This window comes from Sus scrofa, chromosome 11 (assembly GCF_000003025.6).
Source record: "Sus scrofa isolate TJ Tabasco breed Duroc chromosome 11, Sscrofa11.1, whole genome shotgun sequence".
Lineage (NCBI taxonomy): Eukaryota > Metazoa > Chordata > Mammalia > Artiodactyla > Suidae > Sus > Sus scrofa.
In genome coordinates, this window is record NC_010453.5 from 66,777,282 (window position 1) to 66,795,897 (window position 18,616).

The window sequence follows — 18,616 nt, forward strand, 5'->3', positions numbered from 1 at the left end:
CAACTACTGCCTATTTATTATTTGTTGGTTAGATTTCAGAGGCATGCTTCCTCTGGAGAGCTCAAGGCCACGTGCAAAGACTTTCATCTTCCTAGTTGTGAACATCCTTCCAACCTTATAATATCCCAAACATAGAGTGTCAAGGGCACGAGGAAAGTCAGGAGAGTGAAGAACACACTCAAGGATTGCCTCAATCTTCTCTCTGGAAGCTCCTTAGCAGAACTCCAGAGTGGACTTCAATTTAAGGAGGTCTTTTGGTTTCCCTTCTATGTGCAAATAAAAAGGATTTCATCCAGAAGCAAAAAAACAAAAACAAAACCAAACAGCAAATAAAACTAAATTTGGGGAACCTGCTCTAAATTATAGGTTAATTAGGGGCAGATACTTAATAAATATGGTGCCTGCATGTCAACACCCACAATGAATCATGTCTCTGAAATTTATTGAATGTTTACCATGTTTACTAGTCTTTTGTGGTGCCCTCCACAATGAGGTAAATCCTATTATTAGTCCCATTTTTCAGCTGAGGAAACGAAAGCTCAGAAAGTTGCAGAAACTCACTTGGTAAATGATGGAGCTACTATTTGAACTTCAGAGCCTGTACCCTTTATCATTAGGATATACAGCCTCCCTTATATCTATCCATGTAAGCTGAATAATTAAACAATTAGGCCATCCATGTGCAAGACAAGATCAAGGCAAGTGGAGAAAATGTTGTGAGCATTTGCCAAAGTGTCTTCTCTTCAAATAAATAACAGCAAAAGAAACATTTCAGAAATGCACTAGTGGAACTGGTAGCAAAAGACCAGAGCTCAACTCCAAAGCCCCCGTCACTCCCTGTGTTTTGATCTGTGGAGCCAGCCTCTACTGTCACCCCCATTGTCCCACCTCCTGGTGTCACAGCTGTGTAATACCCACCCCTTGGGCATGGGCTGAACCTAGTGACTCATGTAGTGGGTAGAATATAACAGAAGTGATGCAATAACACTTCCCAGAAGGTTACAAAAGACAGCGGGATCCCACGTGGGCACCTTCTCTCACACTTGCTCACTCTGAGGAAGGCCAGCTGCCATGTCGTGAGCTGCTCTACAGAGGAGACCACTAGACAAAGAATTGGTGTCCGTAGTCACCAGCCTTCAACCTGCCAGAAGCCACATGAGTGAGCACCCCCTTCCCTATACCTCCTGGTCCACTTTCTGCTCAAAAGGGGCATGAGAACTTCCTGTTTCTGCCAACGAATCAGTTGAAAAGAAGAGATGAGATTATGAAGGTAGGCCTGTGTCAACTGATACCTCCCAAAAGAGTGCCCACTCTACAAGACAACAACCAAAAAACAACAGAAACTTCAATATGTACCGTATCATTTAAGTCATCTGCCAACACTTTCCCAACTGCTATCTCACATTATAGTTGGCCCATCTGGGTCTCAGGGAGGTTAAGGCACTCGATAACTATTTCAGTGACTTTCCCAGAACACACCAGGGGAAGAATTAGAACTGAAAGCCAGGGTCTTCAGATTCCAAATCCCATGCTCTAAAGCATGTGTTTGGAGATACCCACTCTCCTCTCCAGAACCATCTAAGACATCCAGGCCGGGTCAAGTGACATCCACCTCTTGCTTCTATGAGCCAGTAATGTGCTGTGGTGGCCTGGTCACAGGGCAGCTTGGCCAGGCTGAGCTCCGTTTCCCAGAAATCCCTTCCCTTTATGTTTCTGGGAGGGCTGCGTAAGACATCCACTGGGGAGATGCAGAGTAGAAGGAGGCGGCAACCTTCTCAAGCTCACACATGTTGGGGCTGATCTGCTGATGCACCTGGGCCTGCAGGTACCCCACCTACAACCCAATTCTTAAGGCTCTATGACTGCATGCATCTGTGTCAGATATATGGATGATGAGAAAGCCGAGAGACAAGGGTGGGTTTTCTGTCTGGATGGGATTTAAACAGAAAGAGGGGGCAGGTCTCAAAGCTATCAGATTGAAGGAGTTTTGGTCTAGGTCTGCCTGGAGAGGAAGCTTCAGGAACAGTAGAAAAATGGAGGCTCTGTCTTGGCCGGGAGCCCCTGGGTCTCTGCCACCTTGTACCTTAAGACTAGGCACCCTCCCTCTTTCTGTCGGCTGTGACAAAGGTATGCAGAAGGACAGAGACAGGGTCCTGGATCGGCTTTGCTCCTGGCTTTGCTTCTAGGCTATTCCTTACACTTTACGTTGACCCCATGGGGGTATAGGGAGATGGGAGGAAATCCTGTGTGCCCTTGTGATGGACCTGATCAACCACTCAGAGACAGGGCCCTTACTGGGCACCTGCCCTGCCCAGGCCAATTCTCAGCTCTGTGGGGACCAGCAGGTTTATAGGACCCCTTGGGGTCCCTGCCCCCAGAGTGTTTCCAATCCAGCTGGCAGGAATAGCGTGCCTGTTTAGAATGATGGAACACTCAAGTGCTAAACCAGTGGGGTAAAGAGCCAAATACTTGGGGAAGAGGCAGATCAAAGTGGGTTCTTGTGATTTGCCAAAGCAATAGCCAAGAAATAGAAGAAGCAAATGGGAGTCAGAAATCTAACACCAGCTCTGCTCACACACCTGGGCGTAAATGGCTTTGTTTTAGCACCAGGCTTCAAAATCTGGCTCTGCCATTTAAGACTGATATGATAGTAGGCATTAAACCATTTAATCCTTCCTTCTTTCTTTTGTGTGAAATGGGCTTTATAGCAGCACCTACCCCTAAGATTGTGAGGATTAAAAGGGTTTATATGAGAACACCCTTAGCACACTGCCTGGCACTGAGTATGTATACGTGTATTATTTATTATTTTTAAAATTGTTATTATTACTATGTCTCCCTCTAGTTCCCTATCTAAACAGGGAACAGGATTTATTAACTTGCTTTGAGTGAACCATGATCTGGATCCAATCTTCCTTTAAATAACCTACAAATTGCCATATCTCACAAATGTTTTGTTTGTGCTGTGGGCTTTGGGTTTCAATTAAAAACTGTCCAAGGACACAAATCCTGTTCTAATAACATTGAAGATTAAAGGGAGTTTGAAGCTAAAATATAGTTGGTTTGTATAAATGAAAATTGCCTGAGAGAGTACGGATGCATTTTTTCCAAATCTAAGTGCATTGTCATTGAAAGGTTATTTTTCTTGGTTTGGAAGAGAATAAAAAAATCATTGTCATACCATAGCAACCAGACTGGTAAGTGATACAGAACAGGCTGAACTGATAAAAATATCTGTGAAAATGTCCAGATTGATGAAATATTCTAAAAATAAGTTTAACAAAATAGTGAACACAATGAAATGGGTCTAATTTTCCATACATGTCATTTCATGTTTTATTTTTTGAAAGTTAAGATACTCACTTTGAAAATGACTGTAATAATTGCCATCTGGTGAAAAAGAAAGTCAAAAAGCCCTAGTTTTGGACAATAGAAAGATATGTTTATGGAAAAACTTGGCCGTTCTAAGGAAAAACAAATACATATATAGCCTGAAATTTAGAGTTTATGCTTCTCCATGCTAAGTCTTCAAAATCATAGTTTTTAAAATACCCACATGCTTTACAGTAAACTCATTTTCCCCACTATTATTTATTTCTCTTTTCAGAATTTCAAAGCAGAGGAACATTGTTGCTTTGTTAGCTTTAAGGAAAAACAGACGTTTCAATGATAAATTCTAACATTAGATCAGTGAAACCCTACCCAACCCTAACAAGGAAATTAAGGGTTCTGAAACAGCAGTGTTTTAAGACAGGAACTGCCAGTATTTGTTAGGCTAGACTTCGAGGGGAATGTGCTTCTGGTCTGCCGTGGATCAAGGGCCCTTTGTGTTTCTAGAGCAGATCAACAACACTGAGAAATGGACTATAGAGCTGAGCTACTCTGGAAGATATTTGGGCATTTTTATACTTTTCTGTGAGCAGGAAGGGCAAAGTAGTGAGCTGTTTTCTCTGTGGCCTCGTGGACCGTCCTTGCAAGGCTATGCTGGGTAACACTTTACGAGTAACTTCTTCATTCAATATACTCAGCACATATTAATTGAATTGGACAGATGGGCACGTGCCAAGCACGGTGTTTGGTCCTGGAGACATGAGGATGAATGGTAGAGACGTAGCTCTTGCCCCTAGAGTTGGAGTTTGGGGAAAGAAATTTGGATATGTAAGCAAATACATTTTTCCAAAGGACTTAGAATTACCTAAGATAATCTTAGGGGTCCAAAAATGAGAATGATGATTCTCCCTGGAGGAGTCAAGGAAGGCTTAATAAAGAGGTAATCATTTTGCTGAGATTTAAAGGGATTTAAATAGGCCGGGCGTGAGAGACCAGTAGGGCTTGGTTCATATGTGGTCTAGGGTGGAAGGATCATTCCAGACCAAAGAAATACTATTAAGAAGGACATGAAAGCATGAAATAGTTATGGCCTAAGTGGGTACAATGGTGGGTTTTGAGGAAGTGAGAGACAGGACCATGTGGCAGAGGTAAGTGGGAATCTCACTGTGTAGGGATTTGGTGACGTGAAAAATTGCTCACCTGAGTCCCAATTCAAGGGGTTGAAGCCAAGGAGTCGTGTGTACACACACTTGGACTGGTAAATGTGGAGACTGAACCCAAGTGGAAAGCCGTAGAGAAAGTATTACGGAGGCTACACTGGTAGTTCAGTTGGCAGTTGAAGAGAATATCAAAGAAGGCACTAAGAACAGAGAGACTGGGGGTTGGGAGTGAGGGGCTTTGACGCTGGTAGGCTTAAAGGCCACACCTTTGTTGCGATGGAGGCAAAGGAGGGGAGTGGGTGCGGACACAAACTATCTGGACTATAGGATCCTTGCCTTGTCTTCTGTGCCATTTGAGACTCCTTTTCCAAGACAATGACTGAAAGACAGTTCTTTTCAATAAACATTTAATCAGTGGACGATGAGAGAACAAATGAATGCAACCCTGCCTGTGGGACACCTAGTAAACCACTGGCCATTCAGGCTAGACACACACATTTGGGAACGTGAGCAAGTAGGTGAGAAACAGACCAAGAATAAAACTCCAGGAAAATACCAGAAAATAAAGTTGAACAAAGAAAATAGACAGGAGATACCACTTGTATGTAGAACAATGGCACAAATGAACCTACCTACAGAACCTAAACAGACTCACAGACACAAACAGACTTGTGGTTGCCAAGGGGGTGGGGGGAGGGACTGGGAGGGACTGGGAGTTTGGGGTTAGTTCACGCAAACTCTTACATTTAGAATGAATAAGCAATGAGGTCCTACTGTACAGCACAGGGAACTACATTCACTCTCTTAGACTAGACCACGATGAAGATACTATAGGAAAGGGAATGTATATATATACATATGTGTGTGTGTGTGTGTATGACTGGGTCACTTTGCTGTACAGCAGAAGTTGGCCCAACATTGTAAATCAACTCTAATTTAAAAAAAAACAGACAGGAGAGGAGTCTGAAAATTAACAGAGTGAGAATGAGAAAAGATTATCTTCACATCCCTCTGTGAATATATATTGTGCACGTGAATTTGGTTGACCGCTATCTTCTGCTTTTATCTGTCTTGGAAGATGTGTCTAGCGTCAAAGCATGGGCCTTGAGGCACTGAAGAACTAGGTTCAAGTCTTATTACTGCCCCTTTCTAGTTAAGACTTTGAAAAAATTATTTAATTATTGAATATGAATGACCTCATCAGTAAGATACGGGTGGTAACAATGGCTACCACTGAGAGTTCTTTGAGGAGGAAATCTAATGCCATACATGAATGTACGTAACACATGGTAAGTAGTCAATAAAAGTCCCTGTGACCTTTCCAAATAGGATATATACTTGGAGCTCCTAGATGTAACAGCCATGCTTTTAGCTTTTGTTTCTTGGTCCTTTTAGGGCCACACCCAAGGCACATGGAGGTTCCCAGGCTAGGGGTCTAATTGCACCAGCCACAGCCACAGCCACGCCAGATCCAAGCCGTGTATGCGACCTACACCACAGCTCATTACAACACCAGATCCTTAACCCACTGAGCGAGGCCAGGGATCGAACCCACAACCTCATGGTTCCTAGTCGGATTCATTTCCACTGTGCCATGACGGGAACAATGCTTTTAACTTTTTGTAGGCATCTCCAAATGCCCCAAATATGTTGTGATGGCCTGTCTTTTGACCAAAACACCAATTTGTATGCAGATATTAGGAAGTGAACATGTGGTAACCAATCACCTGACTTTTAAATGTTAAAAAATTCTTTGCTTTCTACTCTCTGGACATCTTTGTTAACTGTTATTAAACACCGTAATAGCAATTTTAAAGATTAAGTATTTGCATGTGTTTGGGGCTATGTAAAGGGCCTGCTGTGGAACAAATAAGAAATAATTTTATGGAGAGAACCTCTAAGCTAAGGAGCAGGCAGCAAAATAGATACACTAAATAGATACACTAAAATCATTAGTAGGAAAGAATAGTCTTTACTCATTTAGATTTATCACTATTGTGTAAGAATTTAGGAGTAATCACAGTAGCTTGAATCCCACTTCATTTGCAGATTCAATTCCTTCTTGCTGAAGCACACCTCTTTTAGCAGTTCATTTATCAGATCTTAGTGTGGTGAAATCGCTCTGTCTTTGCTTGTCTCAAAATGTCTTTATTTTTGCCCTCAGTTTTGAGTGACAGATTAACTGGCTACTGGAGTTCCCTTGTGATGTTCACTTCCTGTGGGTGCTTTGAAGATGTTTCCCGGTTGTCCCTGTCATTGCTACTGATCAGATCTTTGCCGGTCCAATTGCTCTTTTGTAAGCTGCTTTTTTTTTCTCAGCTGGCATTTAAGGCTTTCTTTTTCTCTTTGATTTTCTCAAATTTCACTATGATGTGTCTAGGTGTTTATTACGCATTTAGTGTTCTTGAGCTTGCACAGAACCTGGATTCGTTGAGCGGCAGGTTTGGTTCTCTGAAGCTAGATGATGAGATGGAGTATGGCAAGCACCGTGTTTATTAGGTGCCAACTATCTGACCTCTATTTTGGCAGGTACCGCCATCCTCATGGCCATTGTCAAACCAAGTTCTATGATAGCCTCTCTCACTGTCAGCCTGGGTCTGCATGAACCACCACGGAATGTTCAGTGATGCTCAAACCCCTTCCCTTAGCTCATCCCACATAACTTTGGTAAATGGTGTGTCATCCAAGTCTTCCTGTAAAGCATAGCCATCTGGCGGCCATTGAGCCACATACAGAATACCTATTACTGGCTGCCCACTGCCGTGAGCCTCTGAAGCCTTTCTTCCTTTGTCATTCGGCCTCGACCATGTCTCCCCAAAATTATGGGCCATAATTTTTTCCATGCTTCCAGGAGCTAACCTCGTAGTCATTGTGAGTCATGTCTTAGGGTATTTGCCAGGGTTAAACTTATCTATTCTTTATCTCAGGACACTATTCCCAAGTAAATATACTTACCCGTGCAGTTTCATGTTTGGGTCCAGTGTTCTCGGAGTCCAGTGCCACACGTACTCGCTGGCTTCTACCAGTCTGTGCCAGGGAGGGCTTGCAACACCTTTGTGGGTACAGTCCCTTTGTACCCTTATCTGGCCCAGTACATCCAGTTGGGTTATGCTGCTCCTTTGCCCTAGTCCTCGGCCTGGTGTCCCAGAGGAGATATGGAGGGGGGGTCCCAAGGAGAGAGGTAGGATGTGTCACCCTGGGATAAAGTGTCCTCAGCACTTACACCATGACACTGGGGAGGGGGCTGTGGAGAGTGGGGATGCTCAGCCTTGGGGGGAAGATCGGCAAATCTTTAGGGTGAGAAGAAGTCAAAATCTGCAAGGACACACACCTCGATGTCCCTAGGCTCTGTATCCAGGCCTAGGTTTTCTCAGCTTCACGTAACAGACCTGTCCTGCTTGGGCATTTGACAGTCTCTGGGGTGCAGCCATTATGTTCATTAGGTCTGGGCTCCACCCTCATTTTTCCCTGCTAGAGGAGACGGGAATTTCTTTGTGTGCAGCCAAATGAGACCCCCGGCTTTCTCACCCCGTTTTCAGGTGCCTCTAACTCATCCTTAGCTGCTTTTCATATTTCTGTAAAGCATCAGTGTTACTTAGCAAGAGATGCCAAGTCGAAATTATTACCATTTTGTCCATAATCTTAAAAGTCTGAGACATTCAACCCACAGGGCCTCCTTTCCACTGATAGACCCTCTCACTTTACCACCAGTTAAGAGATTTAGTAATGTGCCACCCTGTGCCAGGGGCTACAGAAAACAAGGACAGTGGAGCGAGTTCCAGTCCTTGTTACGGTACATCTGAGATACCCTGCTGACATCTCATGAGTGAGCGTTGACTATTGATATGTAGGTTTTGCCAAGAGGCTAGAATTGGACTCATTTCTTTACCCGTAAACTCATTTATGTTGGCCAGGAAGCTTTTGAGTTCATATAAAGAGTTCAAGGTAGTTTTGCAACAATTTATGCACACCATAACTTCTGCCAACAATATTGCCATGTACCTTCAAAATGAGAAATTGGTGTTGGCCTGTTGTATCATTATTTGGGACTATGCAAATAAACTGCTAAGTAAGCACTTATTAAGAGACTTAGATGAAAAGAAAAATATCCTTTAAATGGATGACATAAATGTCTTTTGACCTTAAAGAACTTAAAAAAAAAAAAAAAAACAAACCGTAAGTCCGCAATCATAATAATATTGGGAAAGGGAGTGATTATTTAAGTTAAATGATCTATGAGATAGAGGTGTGTGCTCCTCCCCATAAAGCAGAACTTCCTACCAAGGGCCTGGGCGATTCAGTTCACTGCTGTAACAAACAGGATCACAGCACTCTGTAAGCCAGAGAGAACGTGCAAGGTAGCTTCAAGGACTTGAATGGGAGCCCCTGGCAGCCCAGTGTTTCCAGACCTCTCTCTGAGGGGAGATTTCTAGGAGGGTATTTTCAATTACCTCCTGTCTGTTCAACCTTTGCAAGGAATTTAATTGGAACAGACAGAGTATTTAAGGGGAATAAGTAATGACAGCATAGATGGGTAGCGATCAATAGCCGGGGGGCCCCTGCCCTAGCTGATACATGGTGCTTTCTGAGACTGGTATGTTCACTCTCGGGAAAAAAAAAAAAAAAAAATTCTAATTCGAATTCTCTAGCATTCAACACTGTGGAGCTTCTAAGAATGTTCACATTCTTTCACAGAGAGGACGGAGTCGAACAGTTTTATAATTGCATATTAGCAAATGTTGACAGCACTGGAAATCAATAGTCTGATTGCTCTGCTTCTGTGGATTGGTATTAACATAAGTAGCTCTCGTATTAGATTAACTCTCTGACTTATCTGTAAAGCACATTTGTCCTCCTTCCTCTAGTTCTAAAGTCCAAACAACAGCCTGAGTGTGTTGTAGCAACATGAGGAATGGAATATAATGACACTGTTTAGTTTTCTTGGTTTCCTTATGTAAAGGAATATTAACAGTAATTATGAACTTTCAGCGGAGAAGGTCCTATGTTGCCCACTTAATAAATGTGAAAAGCACAATATCAATTCACTGTTAGTTTAGGAATGAAGTATTACATATATGTGTGTGTGTGTGTGTGTGTGTGTGTATGTGTGTGTCATCACATGTAACTTTTGATTCCTTCTAGGAAAGACATATCAAGGAAAAATTTTCTCAGCCACTAAATGTCATTGAGTTTTGAATTCAGTATGAACTATCACATTATATATAAATTAACATGTCTGCTCACACATTCTTACATAATTGTCAGGATTACTTTTTGAGTGGTTTTTTTTTTTTTAGTGTTTCTTAATGTTTGCAGGCAGACCTCATTTTATTGCACCTTGCTGGATTGTGCTTTGTGATATTACTTTTTCTTTTTTAAATTAAGGTTTGTGGGCGACCCTGAGTCATGAAATCTCTTGGAGCCATTTTCCAACAGCATTTGCTCACTTTATGTCGCTGTGTCACATTTTGGTAATTCTCACCACTTGTGTTATAGTGATCCTGGATCTTTGGTGTTGCTATTGCAAAAAGATTATGACTCCCTGAGGTCTCAAATGATGGGGACCATTTTTTAGCAATAAAGCATTTTTTAGATTAAGGTATGTACATTGCTTTTTAGGCATAATGCTATTGCACACTTAATAGACTGTAGTGTAAACATAACTTTTATATGTGCTGGAAAACCCCATAATTTGTGACTCATTTTACTGCTATATTCACTTAATTGCAGTGGTCTGGAACCAAAGCCACAATATCTCCAAGGTATGCCCATATGCACTGTAAGAGGATAAGGATAAAAATTTTTTTTCTAATTTTTCCACTAGTGATCTTTCTTGTTTTCCTTGTAATAAGCCATTCCATGCCAGTACTGTAATCCCTAGATAATTTCATACCCAAACTTTTCAGACTCTCTGAACTTGCCTCTATAACTTAAGGACAGACTTTGAGTGATTAAGTGAGAATGGAGTGAAAAGGAAAGAGAAAAGAAACACCAAGAAGGAGATGCTGGGAGAAAGAAAGGAAAGCCATGAGATGACCTTTGTGAGGGTCATGGGTAATGTGGGTAAAGAAAGAGAATGATCCGGACAAAACTCTACTTAAAAGAGACACATGCACTCGCATGTTCATTGCAGCACTAGTCACAATAGCCAGGACATGGAAACAACCCAAATGTCCATCAACAGATGATTGGATTCGGAAGATGTGGTCTATATACACAATGGAATACTACTCAGCCATAAAAAAGAATGACATCATGCCATTTGCAGCAACATGGATGGAACTAGAGACTCTCATCCTGAGTAAAATGAGCCAGAAAGAGAAAGACAAATACCATATGATATCACTTATAACTGGAATCTAATATCCAGCACAAATGAATATCTCCTCAGAAAAGAAGATCAAGGACTTGGAGAAGAGACTTGTGGCTACCTGATGGGAGGGGGAGAGAGTGGGAGGGATCGGAAGCTTAGGCTTATCAGACACAACTTGGAATAGATTTACAAGGAGATCCTGCTGAGTAGCATTGAGAACTTTGTCTAGATACTCATGTTGCAACAGAACAAAGGGTGGGGGGAAAAATGTAATTGTAATGTATACATGTAAGGATAACTTGATCCCCTTGCTGTACAGTGGGAAAATAAAAAAATAAATAAAAAAAATAAAGAGAATGATGCGAAAACAAGAGAAGGAAGAAAGAAAAAAGCACATGCAAAAAGCACTGATTGAGCAAGAGTTCCCATTGTGGCGCAGTAGAAACGAATCCAACTAGTATCCATGAAGATGTGGGTTTGATCCTTGGCCTTGCTCAGTGGGTTGAGGATCTGGATTTGCCGTGAGCTGTGGTACAGGTTGCAGGTGAAGCTTGGATCCCATGTTGCTGTGGCTGTGGTGTAGGCTGGAAGCTGTAGTTTTGATTCAACCCTTAGCCTGGGAACCTCCATATGCCATGATTTCTTGGCTTCCATCCCTGTCTTTGGAAATGGTCATTGGTTGATCAACTGTTTATAGTTCCTCATCCTTCAGACACTTCTACAAATGGGCTAGTCATCACGGCTCCAGGAGAGAAATGGATCTCTAGGCTTCAGGCTTCAGAACTCTGTCCCACAGAAGGGTAGCTTGAGAAAAGCTTCTCTAGACCCATCCAGAGCACAGACAAGGAACCAGGGAGCTACATCAATACCAGTTCCAGTGGGGAGGAAACAGGCTATAGAATCCAACAGCCTGGAGACGGGTGCTGCAGTGTCCTCTTGATCAGAAAAATCTTTTCGCCTCTTTGAGCTTTAGTAATCTTCATTTGTAAAGCAGGGCTGTGATTCCTATTGCAAAGGATAAAATGAGAGATGTTCTGTAAAATGCCAGGAATTGCACTCGAATGTAGTAGGCCCTTAACTCAAAGTGTCTGAGACTACAATTATCCGTGCCTCCTGCCCTTGCCCACTGCTTTTTCCACTCTTCCTCTTCAGTTACAAATCATAATCTAAATGAGTGCTCAACTTACAAAAGAGTTCCTTACAGGATTATTTAAAGAGTTATATTCCCAGATTATGTTGAATGGTCTCTTTATTGTCTTTTTTTTTTTTTTTTTTTTTTTTTTAGGGCCATACTCTTGGCATATGGAGGTTCTCAGGCTAGAGATCGACTCGGAGCTGTAGCCACCAGCCTACACCACAGCCACAGCAACGTCAGATTTGAGCTGTGTCTGCGACCTACACCACAGCTCTTTGGCAACACCAGTTCCTTAACCCACTGAGATCGAACCTGCGTCCTTATGGGTACTAGTCAGATTTGTTTCTGCTGAGCCACAATGGGAACTCCCGAATGGTCTAGAGTCTCCTGAGTCCTTGTCAGAGATACGAAAGAAAATTAGGAAAGGAGAATGTCAAGATTTTTGAGCCCCACCAATTAAATATTAATCTGGGAGCAAAATAGAAGTTCCTGTTGTGGCTCAGTGGGATCTGAGGCATCTCTGCAGCTCCAGGATGCAGGTTCAATCCCCAGCCGGCACAGTCGGTTAAAGGATCCAGCATTGCCATGGCTGCTGTGTAGGTCGCAGCTGTGGCTCAAATCTGATCCCTATCCTGGGAACGTCATATGTCGCCGGGCAGCCAAGAGTGAAAAAAAAGGAAAAAAAAAACTGAAAACAAAATAAAATAGCCCTGAAAGTATTATGAAGAAAGAGAGAAATATACATAATCTTATACAATTTATCATGAATTCTTTTTTACCTAATGAGGTAGCTGTTAGTTTCCGAGGGTTGTCATGACAGATTACCACACACTGTGTGGCTTAAGACAACAGAATTTTATTGTCTCATAGTTCAGGAGGCTGGAAGGCTGAAGTCAAGGGCCGTACTCTCTCCAGAGCTCTAATAGGGAATATTCTTCCATACCTCTTCCTCCTGTCTGGTTGTAGCTGTGAATCTTTGACTTTCCTTGGCTTGTTCTGCATTTACTCCAGAATCTTCTTCTTCCAGCTTCATAAGACCATCTTCCCTCTGGGTGTGTCTGTGTATCTGAATCTCCCTCTCCTTTCTCTTAATAAAAACCCTAATCATTGCATTTAAGATCTACCCTATTCTAGTATAACCTCATCAGAACTTATAAAGACCCTATGACCAAAGAAGGTCACATTCACAGCTACTAGGGATTAGGACTTGAAAACTACCTTTTAGGAGAACACAGTTCAACCCGCCACAATGATAAAATAAGAATTGTGCTTATAACAAGGTCAACTTTGATGTAGGGCTAGTAGGACCCATCTAGATACCTCATAGTTACAATAAATTATAATACTAAGATTATGTTTGAAAGGCAATAACATTAAAAATATTTTTAAAGCATTCATCTCATAAATATTTATTGGCCATCAAAACCTTCACGATTTGGAGTTCCCATCGTGGCGCAGTAGTTAACAAATCTGACTAGGAGCCATGAGGTTGTAGTGTAGGTTCGATCCCTAGCCTTGCTCAGTGGGTTAACAATCCAGCGTTGCTGTGAGTTGTGGTGTAGGTTGCAGACTCGGCTCAGAACCTGTGTTGCTGTGGCTGTGGTATAGGCTGGCAGCTGCAGCTCCAATTTGACCCTTAGCCTGGGAACCTCCATGTGCCCTGGGTGTAGCCCTAGAAAAGACCAAAAAAAAAAAAAAAAAGACACACACACACACACACACAAAATCTTCATGATCCATTTCATCTCTGTTACCCCAGGAAATACAGCAAAGACCATGCACCTAGCTGAGTCTCCTGGGTCGACTTCTTACTGTAGAAATTTATTAATCTCATCTGCAGGTTACTGGATCTTTGTGGGGCCTCACACATTGTGCTAAGTACTTTACAGACATTGTATTTATTTCTCACTCCAACCCCATGAGGGAGTAGTATTATCCTAATATAATGTCTTCCCACTTCATAAACTAGGACTCAAAGTTTTCTTTTTCTTTGGTCAGAAACTTTTAGAGAATTGTCTTGTCTAAATACCAAACAACAAGTAAGCTCTGGAGTAGACATTTGAGCCCTGGTCCATCATATTTCCGTGCCCATGCATTTACTCTCAATGCTCTTTTCACTTGAAGCAGAACATTTTACTGAGCTTCCTCAAATTTAATTCCTGCCCCCTCCCTGCCCAAGCAACCTGTGATGGTTTGGCTCCCTCAGCCACTACTCTGCCCTCCTGATGTGCCTTCCTATCGTGCAGAGGCTGGAAAGCCTGACATGACATTGCACAGGTGCTCTTGCAGGTAAGGTTCTGACTGTCGGGCTCCATCACTTAGATGTTCTCTGGTAGACCTAGAAGGCCAAAGCGAGGCAGGCGCCACCTCTCTGCCACTGTGGCTGCTTTTCCGCTGGCAAGTGAGGTTGTGGAAAGTGAGGCTTAGGGGAGCTTTCCAGCATCTGTTCTTGTCTTCTGATGGCCAACCACCAGTTCTGGGGCGTAGAAGACAGGAACAGTAGGCAACTTCCTGCTCTAACTTCCTGATCTTTGGATCTCAACCTTGAGCTCAAATACTCCTGGGGCCGCTTCAGAAGCAGTAGCTTCCTTGATGGTCACTTCTGAATTATTTGGGGAGTTCTTGAAGACCCCCTAAACCTAGAATGCATTCTCCTAGCCCTTCCAATGTGTAAGCATCTAATAAGCTTAAACAATTTTCCGTTGAAACTTCCTAGAATAGATTCTATTTTATACACGGAACCCTCCTTGATTAATAATAAATCAAAATTAAAAATACTTAGAGGGGGGTTCCCGCTGTGGTGCAATGGGATCGGTAGTGTCTTGGGAGTGCTCAAACACAGGTTCGATTCTTGGCTCAGCACAGTGGGTTAAGGATCCAGTGATGCTGCAGCTGCAGCTTAGGTCTCAACTGTGACTTGGATCTGATCCCTGGCTGGGAACTCCACATGCTATGGGGCAGCCAAAAAATGAAAAAGAATTTTAAAAAAGAAAAAAAAAATAGAATAAAGAAATAAAAGTACTTCTAGGTTTTTTTCTTTTAAAAACCCAAATGGGAAACATATATCAGCTTATCATCACAGTGACTATTTGGGAATGCATTTGTGTGTCCCCGCTTTTCTGCTCTCCTTATTACAAAACCAAAAGAACAGCCATTGTCAGCCCAAGTGGACTGTAGTCAGCATTTTCCCACAAACACACGTCAACATAAAAACCATACCAGGAGGGTATGAACTCAAGAGACAGAATATTTATGTCCATTTTTTCCCATTCTGCTGTCTGGTTTTCTTTTGGTCTACTTCCTTCTTTTACTCAACATTTGTGGAGGCTTGTTCTATGCCAAACATTATGTTATACTTATTTATATAGTAAGATCGTTTTCTTGCCAAAAAGAAGGCATTCCATATGAGATTGAATTCCCAATGGATGTAAGCCTCAGGCTCATGAACAAATTCTTGACAACCAGAACCATTTTGGGACTGTGACATGATGGTCACTTTGTGACCTGATCTCAGCAAAGATCTTCTCTGAAAAATCAATTCTGCTGGGAACGTAGCTCCCTCAGGCCCATCACTGTGATGAGAACAAATGACCAAGAGCCTGGGACAATGGCCTTCGAGAAAGACAAACGTCCTCGTTCAAGCTGAAAATGGAAGCTGCCTCAATCCTCAGCCTCGTATGCTGCTGCGTACTAACCCCAACCCACATCTGTCCTGAAAGGCCAGTTAGATCCTTGGCACAGGGAAAGGAGGCAGAAGACAAAAGGGAAAGAAACATTTTCCCAAGTTGCAAACTGCCTAGGATACCAAGAAGAGCCAGAGGTTTCCAGGGCCATTAAAGACCCAAGCATTTGACACAGCCATTAAAGAAAGTCTGACTTCTGGAGTTCCCAACGTGGCTCAGGGAAAATGAACCTGACTAGGATCCATGAGGAAGCAGGTTTGATCCCTGGCCTCGCTCAGTGGGTTAAGGGTCCGGCGTCGTGAGCTGTGGGGTAGGTCGCAGACACCGCTTGGATCTGGCATTGCTGTGGTTGTGATGTAGGCTGACATCTGTAGCTCTGATTCAACCCCTGGCCTGGGAACTTCCATATGCCATGGGTGCGGCTCCAAAAAGACAAAGGAAGAAAGAGAAAGGAAAGAAGGAAGGAAGAGAGGGAGGAAGGAAGGAAGGAAGGTAGTCTGACTCCTGTTGAAGTAGGTGCTGAAGCAGGAAGTTACTGCAGCATCCTTCTTGGGTTGTGACCCGCTAGATCCTGAGACTCATGCATGATCTAAGGACTCCTTTTCCAGATTTTTCCCTTGTGAGGTCTAGCGCAGCTGGAGACCCTGTAGATTGGTTTTCCCTTTGCTGCGCCCTCCTGCTCACATCATTCACCACATCGCACAGGTTCACTCTTCTGAAAGGACACCAAGCTTTCTTCAGACACCCAAGGGCTATTGACCTATTTCTGGCGACAAGGAAGACCATAAAAGCCTCAAAAATCTCAAACAAAACATGCCCTCCCATCCCCCTCCATACATCATGGTGTGATTTTTCCAGAAACATGACTCCTTGGATGTTGGATTGTGTCTACCTGCCAAGCAAAGCCTGCTCCCTGCTTCTTGGGTGATGGGTGTAATTACCGACACGACGCACGTCTGCAGATGCTGTTTTCCTTCCCCCAGCTGCAAGGCTGGAAAACGGCAAGAGAAATGACAGGCGCAGAAGTGGAATTCACACCCACCCCACGTGCTGCCTTCGGGTCTTCTCTAGCTGCCATTTAAAACACGGAGATGTAGACCTGCCGCATCCTCAGAGGCAAGGTGGCAACGTATCAAATATTGTGGCAGGCCCTGGTAGGGAGAGGGAGTGAGACAAACACGTTTTGAAAGAAAGGCTGGTGTTTGTTTTTGACCTCAGAATTTGAAAGTCATGGGGTTCCTGTTGTGGCTCAGCGGGTTAAGACCTCGACAGTGTCCTTGAGGAGGCGGCTTCAATCCCTGGCCTCGCTCAGTGGGTTAAGGACCCAGCATGGCTGCCAGCTGCAGTGTAGGTCACAGATGTGGCTCAGATCCGGTGTCGCTATGGCTGCAGTGTAGGTCGAGCTGCAGCTCTGATTTGACCCCTGGCTGGGCAACTTCCATATGCAGCAGGTGCAGTCCTGAAAAGAAAAACCAAAAAGAATTTGAAGTTCAGGCTACCCACCCTCCGATGAGTGGGCGGGATCCTAAGGCAGCCAGCTTCCTGGGAGGCATGGGGCTCCTCAGACAGCCAACTTTGGCCCAGAGACTCCGCAAAGGTCCTGACAAACCTTAAACTGCATGGCAGGCTCCGAGGATTCCACACAACCCTCCCTCCCCCTTTTCTCCACTGGGGTCCATTGTGCATGGTGAACTGATGCTCTCCCAGCCTTTCCAATATTCTTTCCATTTTCTGCCACTCAGGAATGTCCCCTAGTGAAATCCTTGCACTTTTTTTATTTTTTGCTTTTTAGGGCCACTCCTGCAGCATATGGAGGTTCCCAGGCTAGGGGTCAAATCGAAGCTGCAGCCGCCAGCCGATACCACAGCCACAGCCACGCCAGATCCGAGCCGCATCTGCGACCTACACTGCAGCACATGGTAACTGGAGATCCTTAACCCACTAAGTGAGGCCAGGGATCAAACCCTCAACCTCATGGTTCCTAGTCAGATTCATTTCTGCTGTGCCACGACGGGAACTCTGAAATCTTTGCATATTTAATCCGACCTTGGTGTCTGCTTCCTGTACAAATGAGCCCAACACACAGAAGGTGTTAGGGCCGATCTCCTGTGGAAACATGGACACTATTGAAGATTCAGTTTGTATTTTACAGTGTAAGATGCACCAGCACATTTCGGGGCTCAGATCCAAGTCCCAGACACCAGAGGTGATGGTCTTGCGGAGCTGAAGTTGCCTTACCAGCAAAGTCGAGGCGGGGGTGGGGGTGGGGGCAGGGAATGCAATGAAATCGATCTAAGAGAAGAAGACGTGACTCCAAAAACAACTAGAGTCACTGAAACAGCAAACAGGAGTCTGCATCGCCAAATTCACCTCTATGCTTTGGCTCCAGAGAGGTTTGTTTTTTGTTTTTTACGACACAATGGTAATGGGAAGGGAAGGCTGAGTTCATTATGGCCGTCAAATCCCAAGGCAGTCAGAGCGCCAAAGATTTCACTCGTCTCTGTCTCTTCCGACTCTCCTGATCGCTCTCCTTTGGCCATTGTGCCTCAGACAATGCATTCTAATGGCTGGAAATGACAGCCTTTTGTTTGCAAAATGGCTCCATTCTTCAGGAGACCCAAGAGCCTGTGCGCCACCACGGGGCTATTGATGGAAAATAAAATGCACCATGTGCCAGAAGCTGGTCCCCACCTTCCTGCCCTGTTACCCATTTTAGGGCCAATCTTGCCCATTTATCAACTCAAAAACAGGGCCTGATGGGCACAGCCTCATAGGCCCTAAGAGAACTAAGCAAAGAACTAACTCAATTAAGGTAAAATGAGACCCCTTGCTCTGCGCTAATACAAAGGAGAAGATTTGACCTGAGTTTTCACCAAATATTCTGACCCCGAGAGGCAAGTCTTCTAATGCTATGGATTTGCTGTCTCTGCTGCCTGTGAAAATGCCTGGCGCTCTTAGACTAGAGCATTAGCAGAGAACTCAGTAGCTTCTCTCC

The 18,616-nt window shown here is 43.7% G+C and overlaps 1 long non-coding RNA gene across 2 annotated transcripts in view; it reads left to right on the plus strand.

Annotated features, from left to right (window-relative positions):
* The window catches only part of LOC106505333, an 83,080-nt gene that overhangs the window by 21,642 nt on the left and 42,822 nt on the right, over positions 1 to 18,616 (plus strand). Inside the window, exon 3 of one of the 2 annotated variants that reach the window (XR_002336731.1) lies at positions 33 to 5,145. The exons of the other annotated variant lie outside the window; for it this stretch is intronic. This is a non-coding gene — a long non-coding RNA (uncharacterized LOC106505333). Of the gene's footprint in view, positions 1 to 32; positions 5,146 to 18,616 lie in introns of those variants that run through there. 2 annotated transcript variants of the gene reach the window in all.